The following is a 14,139-nucleotide window of genomic DNA, read 5'->3' on the forward strand; positions in this document are numbered from 1 at the left end:
CTCAGACACTTCCCAGCTGTGTGACCCTGGGCAAGTCACTTGACCCCCATTTCCCACCCTTACCACTCTTCCACCTAGGAGCCAATACACAGAATTTAAGGGTTTAAAAAAAAAATTAAATTTAGGTCTGTTGCCTTACGTAGAGTGGCTCATTTCCAAGTCAATCTAGTGATTTTTCTTCTGTCAATGATTTAATCAGTGTAGGGGACTCCTTCCACCAGTCCAGATTGGCAACTCAACTTATCTGCAGCTTCCGAATGTATGGATGAATTTAACACAAGGGTTCTTAACCTGGGGTCCAGATCTGTGGATTAATTCTAGGGGACTCCATGAATTTGTTTTTTAAAATATATTTTATATATAAAATATAAACTTATATAAAAATATTAAATGTTTTACATAAAATATAAATATTATACACTAAAATGTTTTGTATAAAATATAAATTTCATACTAAAATATTTATATAAAATATAAATTTATATGTATTATATTTTATACATAAAATATAAAATTTACATTAAAATATATTTATATAAAATATACAATTTTATGTAAGAAATAAATATATTTCAATATATTTAGAATTTTTTAAAAATCCTATATATTTTGTATTATTCATTTAAAATGATCTAAAAACAGTCTGCCCTTTGATCCAGCCATACCACTGTTGGGTTTATACCCCAAAGAGATTATAGGGAAAAAGACATATACAAAAATATTTATAGCCACACTCTTTGTAGTGGCAAAAAACTGAAAAAACGAGGATATGCCCTTCAACTGGGGAATGGTTGAACAAATTGTGGTATATGCTGGTGATGGAATACTATTGTGCTCAAAGGAATAATGAACTGGAGGAATTCCATGTGAACTGGAATGACCTCTAGGACTTGATGAAGGGTGAAAAAAAGCAGAACCAGAAGAACATTATACACAGAGACTGATACACTGTGGTAAAATCAAATGTAATGGACTTCTGTACCAGCAGCAATGCAATGATCCAGAACAATTCTGAGGGACTTAGGAGAAAGAATGCTAGCCACATTCAGAGGAAGAACTGTGGGAGTAAAAACACAGAAGAAAAACAACCACTTGAACACATGGGTTGATGCAGACATGATCTGGGATATAGACTCTAAACGACCACCCCAGTGCAACTATCAATAATATGGAAACAGGTCTTGATCAATGACATGTAAAAACCAGTGGAAATGCATATTGGCTATGGGGGGGGGGGGGTTGGGGGAAGGGAAAGAACATGAATCATGTAACCGTGGAAAATTTGTCTAAAAAATAAAAAAATAAAATATGATAAATAAATAAATGAAATTATACATGTAAAACAAAAACTAAAACTAAAATAAAATAAAATGATTTTTAAAAGAAGGTTCATGGTCTGACCTCAGACACTTCCCAGCTGTGTGACCCTGGGCAAGTTACTTGACCCCCATTGCCTACCCTTACCACTCTTCTGCTTTGGAGCCAATACACAGTATCGACTCTAAGACGGAAGGTAAGGGTTTAAAAAAAAAAGAAGGTTCATGGGCTTCAGTAGATTATTGAACAAGTCCAAGTATCAAAAAAGGTCAGAAATTCTAATTTACCAGAAGAGGAAACTGGCCCGTTTATTAGGTGACTTGTCCTAGATCATCTAGCAAGTTAAAGAGTAAGAATTCATATCTATGGCCATCCAAGCTAATGTTCTTTTCCCCACAGGAAGAAGAGGAGGAAGAGGAAGAGGAAGAGAATAATGAAAAGGGGAAAGAAAGAAGAAAAATAGAATCAAGAAGATGAAAAAGAAAAGAAGGAGATAGAAGAGGAAGAGGGGGAGAATATGAGGAAGAGAAGGAGAAGGAGAAAAAAGAAGGCATTGGAGAAGGAGGTAGAGGAGAATGAGAAAGAGGAAGAAGAAAAGAAGAGGTCTCATCTGAATAGTGTTTTAAGGTTTACAAAGCACTTTTCCTTACAGCGATCCTTTAGTAGTTGATATGCAAGTATAATTAACACTATAGATGAAGAAATTGGCATTCAGAGATGTGAAATGATTTGATTGTGGTCACATAGTTAATAAGTCTTAGAGTTCAAATCCAAGTTCAGTTCAGTACACTCATGGCATCTTACAATTCAAAGGGACTTCAAAGATCATCTAGGTTAAACCCTTTACAGATTAGTTAAACTGAGGCTCAGAGAGGTGGACCAAGGTCCACAGGAGTGCTTACAAACAACTTTCTCTTTAACAGCACTAGAGAGCAAATTGAGAAGGCCCATTTTCTCCTCTATTGTACCATTTAACAAAGTCCCTCCTAAATGGTGTCCACATTCAACATTTCCTGGGACTAGACTAGTCTATTAAAAGCAATGACACAACCTGGCAGTACAACCGGTCCCTTGATTTCTGGGAATTGCCACTTTTCTGGCTTGGACCTATCCTTCAGCCCCATAAACAAACATCATATTTGTGTTAAGTCTAAAAACTGGGAATCTAGCTCCCAGGGAGTCCCGCCTCTCTGCCTTCCTGGAAGTTTCTGGGTTATGTCCCTGTGACTAGGGAGCTTCATTCATGCTCAGTAGTTCTCTTTCTACAAGAAGTGCTTTGGGACTGTCATTGGGGATACTTCTTATCCCTCCAGTGAGGCTCAAGATAATTGTTTACAGGGATCAATCACATTTTTAGAGCCCCTAACTCGGGCATTTTTTTTTTTACTTTGGTATTCATTTCTTAAACTAAGAGGAAACACCATAAGTAGCCACATGTATTATGGCTCTAGCTAGAGGCAGCCTGGGTTAAGGTAGCAAGTGCTGGACTTCAAAGCAGAGAACCCAAATTCAAATCCCAGTCTGGAGATTTGCCAGTTGAATATCCCTGGGCAAATCACTTGTTCCCTCTCTAATTCTATTTTTCTACATTTGTTTCTTTATCTAGAACCCTGTTACCTGTATCTCAGGGTGTCTGTGAAGAAAATACTCTGTGAAATTATATGTGTGAGTTAGAAACTACTATTAATCTCAACCCTGAGGAACTCCTACATCTGTCAATCTTTGTTCCTATTCTGGAACCCCTGAAGAAAATCAAAGAACCATGCTGATAAGTTACATAATAAATTTGCACCATCTGGCTTTGATTGGAATGCTTCCTCACCCAGTCCTTTTATTCATCTCTTAGTGATATCAGCTCTACCACATTTCTGAACAACTGGTCCTACCTTCTGATGGTGAACTTCTCCATTGGTAGACCTACATTTTGGCCTTTCTTTTACCTCCCTCACTTTCTCTTCTTTCCAGATGAAAAATCTCCCAATTCCCCACAGCCCCTATTTGCAGGGAGTGATGTCTGAAACCTTACCGGGAGTTAGACACTTGTAACAATATCCATGGTGAGCTTTGGCCACTTTTCTGGTAAACCATAACAGAGAAGCAGCCAAGCACAAAGGGGAGTGTGGGGGCTGGGGGAACTGGGGAATTGAGAGAACTTTGTTCTGGTTTGAGCCATTGACTTCCTTAATATGGTCTTAATTAAGTCTCCTTCCAGAGGCAATATGACCAGGAATACAAGTCAGTCTCTAGAGTTCAGAGAGGGAATAGATAAGTGAGGTGTAACCTTGGGCACCTGAATTCAGGGTACAGGGAGATAAGCCCTTTATAGAACGGAAATGAAGAGTCTATTATTAGTCACCCTCTGGACCCTAGAGCACCTGCTGGCCCTTGAATGACTTAGAGGTAACTTCCTCCCTTCACTAGATGGTTTCTACATCATCTGACAGAAAACGAGAGTGAGACTAGCTCAAAGCACAAGCATGGTGGCCTCAAATCTGAGAGTTCAGAGAGTGGGTTAAGTCTAGAAGGCAACAGAGATATAATATCCAAACTCTTAGGGAAAGCGTGGTAGCAAAGTCAGATAACAACTGCCCGTGAAATTGGGCAAATTCAGGGTGGAACTTCAAAGATGGAACATTTGGGAGAATCAGGAGTTTTCCACATGGTTTCAACAGTGGCAGTGGGGCAGGAGGGCAATGAGACTGGGCAGAGGTTAATGAACTCTTGCCGATTTCCCTCACTTTTCATATATTTGCAGTAATCAAGTATGCCACTCATTCCCTTCACTATGAAGGGATTTGAAGGGTGCTAACCAATACCCCTCCTTCACACACACACACACACACACACACACACACACAGGCATAGCCACATCCTCCCCACCCACAGTGATCCAGGGTTGGAAATTTCATCTTTACTGCCTAAGTCTCCACTGTCATTCCCCTTCAGAAGTCTTTAAGTTCCTTTGCACTGTGGCAACTCATTTTCCTCAGGATTCCTCTCTCAGGCTTTCTTTTCAAATGAAAATACTCCAACCTACACCTAGCTCTCAATGAATTATCAGCTCCTCCCACCCCCCAGCTGGGAGACTACCCTGGGTCTAGAAGCAAAAGAAAGGAAGCAGAGAGATGAGGAATGTGGGAGTTAATAAAAAACTCCAAGTATTCTAGCAAGTGTGGTTTAGGCTTGTGGTAGCAACCACACAAACAATAGTACAATTGTGCAAAAGTTGCCCATGATAGAAGCACACACCAAAGACAATGTCCCACTTAGATGTGTGAGAAAATCCTTTGGTTCCATTTTAATTACACCTGCAAACCATAAGGAAGATGCTAATGGACAATTTCCTTTCTAATCTGAGATACTGGGCTTCTGTCAAAGCTAAGATCAAATTAGTTCTTGGGGGCAACCATATCTCACTGTTGAGACACCCAAGGCTTGTTATCCACCAAAACTTCCAGATCTTCTTAGCCTGGTATTTAAGGACTTCTACTTAGCACACTTAGCTTTAGATTTGCTCTGGGACTCAGCTGTCTTAACTCACAACTAAGTGTAGACTTAACTAAATCCTCAATATTATAGTCAATTCTGGGCCACCAATTTATGCTTCCTATTCCATCTAGTCATCTATATACACCTAGGTCATTCTGCCACCTGCCCTACCGCCTGTATGAAAGCACATATCCCTTTCAACCACTTGCTCTGAGCCCAGTAATACAATCAATATTCTGGAAAATGAGTATTAGTTGACTGCTGTGTAGAACAACTCCTCATTCTGATGACTCCTCAGACCAGAATTCTCTTCCCTTGTTACTTTCTCTCATGTGTGTTGTCTCTATTATAAAGTAAGCTTCTTGATGGTAGGAACAATCTCCTTTTACATCCCCATCTCTAGCATTGTAGTGTAGTGCCTGGCACTTGGCAAGTCCTCAATGAATGTTTTCAATTCATTCATTTATTCATCCTAGGGTCTTGTTTCATCTTTGTTTTCCAGTGTTATTTCAAATTACTCCATAAATTCCATGTCCCACCACATCTGGAATTCTAGCTCTGTCCAGTCTCCTTCTGCCCTGTCTTAACTTCTTCCTCAGTGCATCCCAGATGACTATTGATTATAATTAGTATTCTCCACATCTCTGCTGTTGAAATCCTCCTCTTCCTATAGGTTCCGACTCAGGCACAATCCCTTCCATGACACCTTCCATGACACCTTCCCTGACACTCCTTCTCCCCTTAGCCCCAACTAAAAAGAATTTCTTCTTAAAGTTTTATAGTATTTCTCAGTAATACCTTGTGCCATGTATATTTTGTACTCATCTCTTCTCCCTTCTGATTACATTTTACTTATTCATTTTTTTAAACCCTTACCTTCTGTTTTGGAGTCAATCAGCTCCTAGGCAGAATAGTCAGTAAGTGTTAGGCAATTGGGCTTCAGTGACTTGCCCAAAATCACATTTAGGAAGTGAAGGAGACCAGATTTGAATCCAGGTCCTCCTATCTCTAGGCCTGGCTCTAGTCTATCCATTGAGCCACCTAGCTGCTTCTCTTCCCCCACCCCCCACCCCCTTAGATTGTAAACTACTTAAAGGTAAAGATAGTGTCAGATTTGTAATTTTTAAAATATTTTTGTACCCCTAGCTCCTGGCACTAGGTCTGGTACACAGTTTTATTTTTTAGTCATTTTCCAGTCATGTTTGACTCTTAATAACCACATTTGGAGTTTTCTTGGCAGATATACTAGGGTGGTTTACTTCCTCCTCCAGCTCATTTTGTAGATGAAGAAAACAAGGGAAATGGTTAAGTAATTTGCCCAGGGACCCACAGCTGGTAAGTGTCTGAGGCCAGATTTGAACTCACTAAGATGAGTCTTCCTGACTCCAGTCCTGGCACTCTGTTCACTGTGCCACCCAGCTATTCATTATCTACAATAGGTCCTCTAACTTTATTTAATTAGGTGTGTAGCATGGTTCACTTGCCAAGAAGTTCTGTGGGTTTTGATTTGTTCGTTTTCATAGTAAACCCTGAAAACTAAATTGTCCTTGTTCCCATTTTATAAGTGAGAAAACGATATTTGAAATAAGAGAACTTGTGGATCCCAAGGCAAAATGCACTCCTCCTCAGTTGGATGAGGTCTGGATTCCGTGTCCCCAGTTAGCATTTAATCAGTCAGTCAGTTAATTAGACAGTTATCAAGTTTCTATTGTGTGCAAAGTATTATACTAGATATTGGGGATGCAAGAAATAAAAAAAAAAGAACTGCCCTCCTAGAGTTTCTATTTTCTTGGGGGAATCTGACATGTGTGATTTGAGGCCAGACAGTATGTTAACACCCGTGAAGATTAGAGAAAGCTTCCCAGAGGAGGTGGTACCTCAGTTGAACCTTGAAGCAAGAAAGGATTTCTAGAGGAGGATGGAGGAATCCAGGCAAAGAGATAATAGCCCTCACTGGCTGTTTCTGTTGCTTTTCCCTCTCTTGTGCCACTGTAGTGACTAAGTTCCAAGAGAGCAGGAATTTGGTGCCAGTCATTCTCGTGGCACACCAGACTACTATGCAATGATGATGATTGTGGGAAAACAATAGCCTATTTAAGGTCTAAAACACAACCGAAATTACTCATGATGGTGCCTAGCAAGGCTGCTCATACATACAAGTAGAGTAGAAGTCTATGGAGAGTGATTTCAAGGTCTGGGGAAGGCCCAGATGCATTTCCCAAATCCTCCTCTGCCATCTGGCTGTTTACTGAAATTCAGAGCTTCAGCTCTTCAGCTTAAAGCTCCCATTCCAACTAAAGGTTAGATGTTGGTTGAATTTAATTGAACTATAGACTCTTCTGGAAATAGAAAAACCTTAAAGTGTTACCAGTCATTCACAATTTAGAGTTAATTAATTTATCAGATCTTGAGAGCGAGGATGAAGAATTGGGGTCGTTCCATCAGAGGAAAGGAGGGAGAATGAGGGTGCAGAATGGACAGGCTGGAGGTTTCAAGCAGTTCACAGTTTCTCCTCCTCTAGAAATGAAGGTGTTCAACTAAATGGTCTCTAAGGCCCCCCCCCCACTTGGTGATTCTGATTCTATTCCAAAAGTCACCAAAGTTCACCAGTCTTTGCTACTGGAAACAAGGTAGCTGTGACCCAAAACAGCCCTAGTAAGCCTTGGGGAACCTGAGGCTGGAGTCCTAAGGAATCAGCCTGACTATCATAAGTGTGGAGGCTAGACAGACATTCCCTCTTATTCCCCACTAAAAGATATTGCCAGTATAACAAAGCTTTACTACCTAAGGCTCCCTAGATACCAGACAAGGTATCCCAAAAGTCTTAGTGTCATTTTAAGCATTAATAATTTAAAATTAATGTTTTTGGCTAACTGGGTACACTGAAGGGAGATTCACTTAAAAACCACTTGAATGTACTTGGGGTTTTAGGCAAGGGTGTCCTGATAAATGTTTTAACAATTGGCTCTCCAGAAATGACATGACACAGTTTTAATTTTTTTTCTTTTTTCCCCAATTACATGTAAAAACAATTTTTTTATATTTTTTTATTCTGAGTTCCAAATTTCCTTCCTTCTCCGACCTTGAGATAGCTAACAATTTTATATAGATTATACTTGTGCAGTCATGTAAAACATACTTCCATATTAACCATGTTGTGAAAGAAAACACAGACCAAAACAAAAAAACAAAAGACAAAGATAGTTTTTTAAAAAAAGTATGTTTCAATATGCATTGACTCCATCAGTTCTTTCTTTGGAAGTGGTTAGCATTTTTCATTACATCCTGCAGAATTGTCTTGGATCATTGTATTGCGAATTTTAGGGAAGTCATTCACAACCTCTCATTGTACGATATTGCTGTATCAGTGTACAATGTTCTACTAGTTCTGCCCACTTCACTTTGCATCATGCCATCTCAGTTTTGCAACAACTCTGTGATGTCGATATTGCAGATATTATTATACCCATTTAACAAAGAAGAAAATTGAGGTTTGAGGAAATTAAATGAAGTGCCTTAAAAGAGGGCCACCTAGTAATTTGTGCCAGAGAATGGGACTTTTAACTTTCTGACTCCCATGGTACCCAGCATTGCCTTTCCCTACTGAACAAGCATTGGCTTGATAACCAAAATAAAGCGTGAACTCTACCAGAATTGTTCATGGAAACCAAACCAAGTCTGACTTAAAAAAGAAAGGTGGTGTTTCTCAAATGCCTTTTAGATATCTAAATGATTTTTATTCCAGACTTGATTTCTTATAGGACTTGGACTATTGGAGCAGGGCTTATTTAGCAATTTAATTAAGTACAGATATTCTCCCACTTGTCATAGTCAACCCTTCCCTCCCCATACACGCATAAATATATCTCATAGGAAACATACTGCCCTTAATGTAAGAAAATATTACGTGAATTAATAGGGCAACTGCTTTGAGTGGTTGTTTTTCCAGTGGTGGTGCTGGGGTTTATGAAGCCATCTCTACTGTCTCATTTAGTCCTTCTTAGAGCCATCAGCATAAAATAATGAAACAGCTAACTGGAGCTAAGCATTCAGTGATTGTTCTGAGAATAAATAGCCTTTTTTCTTTGTGAAGAAAATGATTTGAAATAGTAGCGAAGCCCAGAAACTTGGTTTCATAAGCAGTTGGCTGTAACCTGTTGGGCTAACTAGCCCTAGATACACAAAAACTCATTACGAGCCCCTCGTTCACATAAAGACATGGTTACAGTCACCCAACAAAGTAGATGACTTGATGCATCCACCAGTATGGGCAAGAACTTTCAATCAATCCCTTAGCATAGGGGACTGCCAGTGTTGAAACTTCCTTCACCAACTATTAGCAACGCAATTTAGGATCTTAGATCAGGAGTTGGAAAAACCTCCAGGGATGATCTTGTCTAAACCCCTCATTTTACAGACAAGGAAAGAGACCCAAAGTGTTTCAGGGACATGCCCAAGATGACTTAAGTATTAAGTATCAGAAGTGGGATTTCAGCTGAGATCCTATGAATGAATCCAAAATAAGAATTCTTTCTGCTTGACTGTGGTTACTTGAAAGATGAGTCCAAGGTTATTTCCCAAGGTACAGAGTAGTTAAGAAACTTGCTCAGACAAAGAGAGATTTGAACCTCAGTCTTCCAAACTCCAACTGGAAAAACAACTGAACACAACTTCCAAACTCGAAGTTGACCATTTTCTTGGTTGTCTGGTAACAATAATGCATGACTTTGTAGCATTTAATATAGCTTATTAATTACTTACCTTGGAACCCAACAAGTATTACAGGTTTGATTCCTTTCCCTCATTTTACAAATGAAGAAACCAAGGCTAAGATGGGGTAATGTGGCTTGCCCATAGTCACAGAGCTCATGTATGGTAGAGAAGGAAATAAAACAGATCTTTTAACTACAAATCCCAGCCCTTGTTCCACTTATGCCCTGCTTTCTGCATCTCATAGCTGGGGGCTGGGGGCTAGAAATCTCCAATAAAAAAAGATAGGGAGAGAGAGAGAGAGAGAGAGAGAGAGAGAGAGAGAACAATCAGTAGAACTATTGGAGGATGCTAGTGCATATAGAATCAGAGGCACAGACAAGACTAAGCATGTTTCCAGCCATCAGGGCTATTACTGGTTCCTGTTGATTTCTTCCTCTGTCAATTTACTTGTGAATTCATCTTTTCTGGGACACCAGAGTCAACACTCAAATTGGGTCCCTGGCCAGGCCAGCCTCTTCCAGGCCTGGGGAGAGCTGGCATCCATAGCCAAGCAGGAAGTTTCAGAAAGGACAAACATCCAGACCGGACTGGGCTTATCTGCTGGATCCCTTGTTATTTCCTGAGTGGCCAGCCATTATAAAGCTCAGCGCTTTATTTTTTTATTCCCCATCTTGGCAACCTCAGCCCTCCTGAAAATGAACAGCCTTCCCAGTACCAACAGAAAATTATTCCATTCCTCCTGAAGCATCATAGGAACTATTAAGGGCTCCAGAGTCTGGGGCTCAGACAGGGGCTGCAGGATTCCAGTCCAAGTGAAGGGGAACTAAGCATATTTCCTCAGCCTCTCCTTACCCATAAACTTGGCCTCCACCTTGAACCTGATGATCTAGATTCAGTGAAAGAAAAAGGGCCTCAAATAATAAACACAGAAATACATGACTCATCTGAGACTCATTTCCAGGGTCTTCTCAGCAACCCTGTGGAGGAATCAGGGTAGATATTATCACCCGTATTTTATAGATGAGAAAACTAAGCAAGTTTTAATTGATTTATCCAAGGTTGAGTAGCCAGTAAGTAACAGAAATAGGACTGGAATCCAAGTCTTTTTATTTTAAATTCAATGTTATTTTCCACTACATTGTCAGAATATACCTGGATCTATGGCTCATAAATTTTTATCTTCCACCCCCTCACCCTCCCTGTAGCACAGGTATGCCTCCATTGTTTTTCTTCTCTATTTTCAGTCTTATTTTTATTAAAATCTTTTTTACATCACTTTCACTTCATACTACATCCCTTCCCCTCTCCTATCCAATGAGTCATCCCTTTTAATAAAGATTTTAAAAGAAAGAGAATAAGAGCAATTCAGTAAAACTAACCAAAGAATCATCTATATCTGAAAGTCTGTTCTACACCTATAATTCCAAACCTCTACATAGAAAGACAAGAGGTTTGGCCATATATTTTCTAAATCTCCTTTTTAATCACTGAGCTGCCACCACTAGCTGATAACTGTTCAGAATGCCACATCTCCCCTTGGCATGACAATAAATCTCAAAGGAGCAAGGGGAAAGGTCAAGAAGGTAGAAAAAATTGGCTCAACCTGTTCTTGGAATGCCCCCTTCCCCCATCATATTTTGTCTTTTGAATTCATACTTGGTTCCCTTTAAGACCCAGTGGAAATGTTCTCACCTCCATGAAGTCTTCCTCAATTCCCACAAGTGGAAATGAATCTTTTCTTCCTCACTCCTCACCAAAAAAAAAAATCTGCAGTCCTTCCTTAAGCTCTTACCATGCTTTATTTTAGTTTATAATTATTTATATCTCTATTGCTGCTTTTTCCTTCCTCTTAATAGAGTGTGAGCTCATTAGAGAAAGGTACCTATCTATCTCCTCCCAACCCAGTGGCTAGAACAGTGCTCTGCATGTATTTCCATATATTCCAAAGACTCTGAGGTTTCATCCATGTAGTTCCTCATTGATATAAATCACATACTCCCTCCCCAGTCCAACCCCTCTGCTACAACATGTAGCAAGATAGAATAGTAGCTAGACCCCTGAGCTTAGAACCGGGAAGATCTTGGTTGCTTGTTGTCCTTCTTACTTGAAGAGACAAAAATGACTTCATTAGAGATGATGCCCTTTGATTTGTGTGTGAATTGGATTTATTTTTTTATTAATTTTTTTATTTTTAGAAAAATTTTCCATAATTACATGATTCATGTTTTTACTTTCCCCTTCACCCCCTCAATCTCCGCCCCCCCCCCCATAGCTAACTCGCATGGATTTAAACGAGACAGAGTTACACGAAGTCTTTGGCTTTACTCTCTTTTCCAAAGTCATCCAAGACCAATGGTACAACAAAAGTCAAGATGACTGGTGATGGCCCAGGATGCAGTGGATGACCTTGGCTTCTTCAGTGTCAAACCAAGCTCTCGATACTCCACAGCTCCCTCTTCCACTGCCTTAATGGCTATTGGAACAAATTGCTCTCATTTACCCATTCTGCTAGTGGGGAGGTCTTCATATACCTGGGGTAGACACCCTCCCTAAATCACTGATGGGTTTAGGGCCTGTCGGTTACTCTCAACCTGGTTTAGCCTGCCTGCCAAGATAGTTTTACCAGAGTGTGGTGCTGTACATGCTACAAGCTTCTTAGAGCCATACATGAAAACTGGGTGACGGATGAACACCAAAAGAGAAAACCAGTCCTAAAAAGGGCTCAGCAAGCCCTTATATCAGAGTTACCAGTCTTCCCTGAATACCCCAGACACCCCAAGGAAGACCAAATAACTGTGTCACCCAGGACAAGTCTCTTAACATGTCTCAGCCTCAATTTTCTCGTCTGTTAAATGAAAGACTTTGGACTTTCTGCCAAGATGGTTTTCTGAACAGAAGTAAACAGCCTAGCTTTCAAATACCTTCTTCCAAAATAATCCCTAAAGTCTGCACTAACCCAAATAAGAAATCCAGTGAGAAATTACAGTGACTTCTTACCCTAGAACTGTTTTAAAAGTTAGCAAAAAGTCCATGGGAAGTAGGAAATTAAGTCTCTTCCAGCAAAGGGAGCACCAGAATGACCAGATATGGTAGACCTATAGTCAGCAAATTTCTGTGTCTGGAGGCAGCAAAAATGGAAGTTTCCCCCTGAGAAATTTCCAAGATGGGGACCTTGGAAACCATAGGGAGCAATAGTGGACAGCAACTAACATGGTACCACAGATCTCAGAGCATGTCAGGTGAAGGGGATCTGAGGTCTCTATTACTCTATCCTGAGATGCCAGTCTGGGTCCTGACAATCCAGCTCTCTGAACCTCAGATACATATATCTTACTTCAACAAAGTAAGTAGACAATGAGCTGGTGACAAAAATGAATAATAGAAGAACATCTCATGGGCTAATTCAGGCAGATTTACCCATCAAGCTACATATCATAGTTTGGGTAATGTGTATTTTTCATCTGGTTTGTTTTTCCAGAATAGATGGTTAGTACAATCTCTTTTGCTTCACAGTAGATTATATATATAGTATCCTGGTAGGTAATATCATGTCAGCTACAAATGGAAGCATATGCTGAACATTTCCATCAATAAACAATCCTTGGGGACACCTAGGTGGCCTGGTGGATTGAGAGCTAGGCTGAGAGAGGGGAGATCTTGGGTTCAAATTTGACCTCAGATATGTCCTAGTTCCATGACTCCAGCAAGTCACTTAACCAACATTGTCTACCCTTACCACTCTTCTTTCTATCTTGGAACCAATACACAGTATTGATTCTAAGATGGAAGGTAACCGTTTTTTAAAATAAATAAATAAAAACAATCCTCCTTTTGTTAGAGTCCTTGTCTAGGTCCAGTTCTCTATCACTATATAACATCTTAGTTGAGCATTCACCTCCATGACTTATAATTCCCCTGATGCTAATGCTCAGCAGATTGTTGAACAAAGTTATCTCTATAGTCACATCAGTTACAGAATCTGAGGCTGGTATAAATTTAATGTGTGAGTGGGAAACACTTGGTCTGCCTTCAAAGCAACAGTTTGTTCTATTGAGCCAAATGCTCCTTTAAAAAATCAACAGAAAAATAATACATTGGCATCTTCTATTCCCTATCCTCAGCCATTTGTGTGTCCATAAAAATGTATTTTATGCATCTTAAGAACTTGATAAAGATTTGTTGAACTAAATTCCTTTACTCTTCCCCAGCTATCACCAATAAATAGTTCTTTGGAACTCTTACATTTGACCTTAAAAATCCTTTTGGAATGCCTCTTTTAATTCAATAAAATTCAACAAAATCTTAATAGGTATGAGGCACTCTGCTAAGTAGTGGATATACAGAGATAAAAAAAGAAACAAAAATGAAATAGGGCCTCAAGGTACTTTTACTCTAATAAAAGAATTCAACCTGTACACAGAAGGATAACTACAAATGCACATCAGTCAACAAGCAGGGAGCCTTCTTAAGTCCCTCTTAATTTCAGTTCCTTCCTTTAGAGAGAGCCCCCAATTGATCCTGTACCTCCCCCCTGTATTTTTCTCTTCCTTCCTTCCTTCCTTCCTTTCTTTCTTTCTCTCTTTCTTCCTTTCCTTCTCTTTTTCTTTCTCTTTCTTTCCT

Source organism: Gracilinanus agilis, chromosome 2, assembly GCF_016433145.1.
Source record: "Gracilinanus agilis isolate LMUSP501 chromosome 2, AgileGrace, whole genome shotgun sequence".
Classification (NCBI taxonomy): Eukaryota; Metazoa; Chordata; class Mammalia; order Didelphimorphia; family Didelphidae; genus Gracilinanus; species Gracilinanus agilis.